At 35.6% G+C, this 449-nt stretch overlaps 1 protein-coding gene across 1 annotated transcript in view; it reads left to right on the top strand.

Annotated features, from left to right (window-relative positions):
• LOC111645231 (NACHT, LRR and PYD domains-containing protein 3-like) overlaps positions 1-449 on the top strand; it is a 40,788-nt gene that overhangs the window by 34,406 nt on the left and 5,933 nt on the right. The gene's annotated exons all lie outside the window — the stretch shown is intronic.

Below are 449 nucleotides of genomic sequence, written 5' to 3'. Positions count from 1 at the left end.
CTGAGGAAGTGTGAGTGTGTTTTAAGTTTGATGCATGAGAACACAGCTGCACATGTTACACTAGATTTTTACAGTTTCTCGACTTAAGTTCAAAGATGAATTTCATTCAGGATTCAGCTTCTGTTTTTTGTCAGTGTGGCTGGAAAGATGTTTGAATTCAATCAATTTAAATTCCACAAACACAACAAACTGAACACAGTGATCCAACAAAACCAATCAATACATTTTATCAACAGTGGAGGAAACACAAAGCTGACTTTTCTTGTTCTGGTTTTTTGTCTGTCAGTGATTCTATAGAAGAGTTTTGTTGCCTTCAGGTGCTGCTCGTAAGGTTGTACTTCACCTTTGACTGATATAAGTTGTGTTCAGGAAACCTTCAGTTTTCTTCTCTGATGTGTTTAATAAACCTACAAATCATAAACACAACAGGCCATAATTAATGTCACAAA

This window comes from Seriola lalandi, unplaced genomic scaffold (genome assembly GCF_002814215.2).
Source record: "Seriola lalandi dorsalis isolate HSWRI2012SDOR001 ecotype SW California unplaced genomic scaffold, Sedor1 jcf7180002054947, whole genome shotgun sequence".
Taxonomy (NCBI): domain Eukaryota; kingdom Metazoa; phylum Chordata; class Actinopteri; order Carangiformes; family Carangidae; genus Seriola; species Seriola lalandi.
The sequence above is the reverse complement of the archived record's forward strand: the minus strand, read 5'-3'. Positions and strand labels throughout refer to the sequence as shown.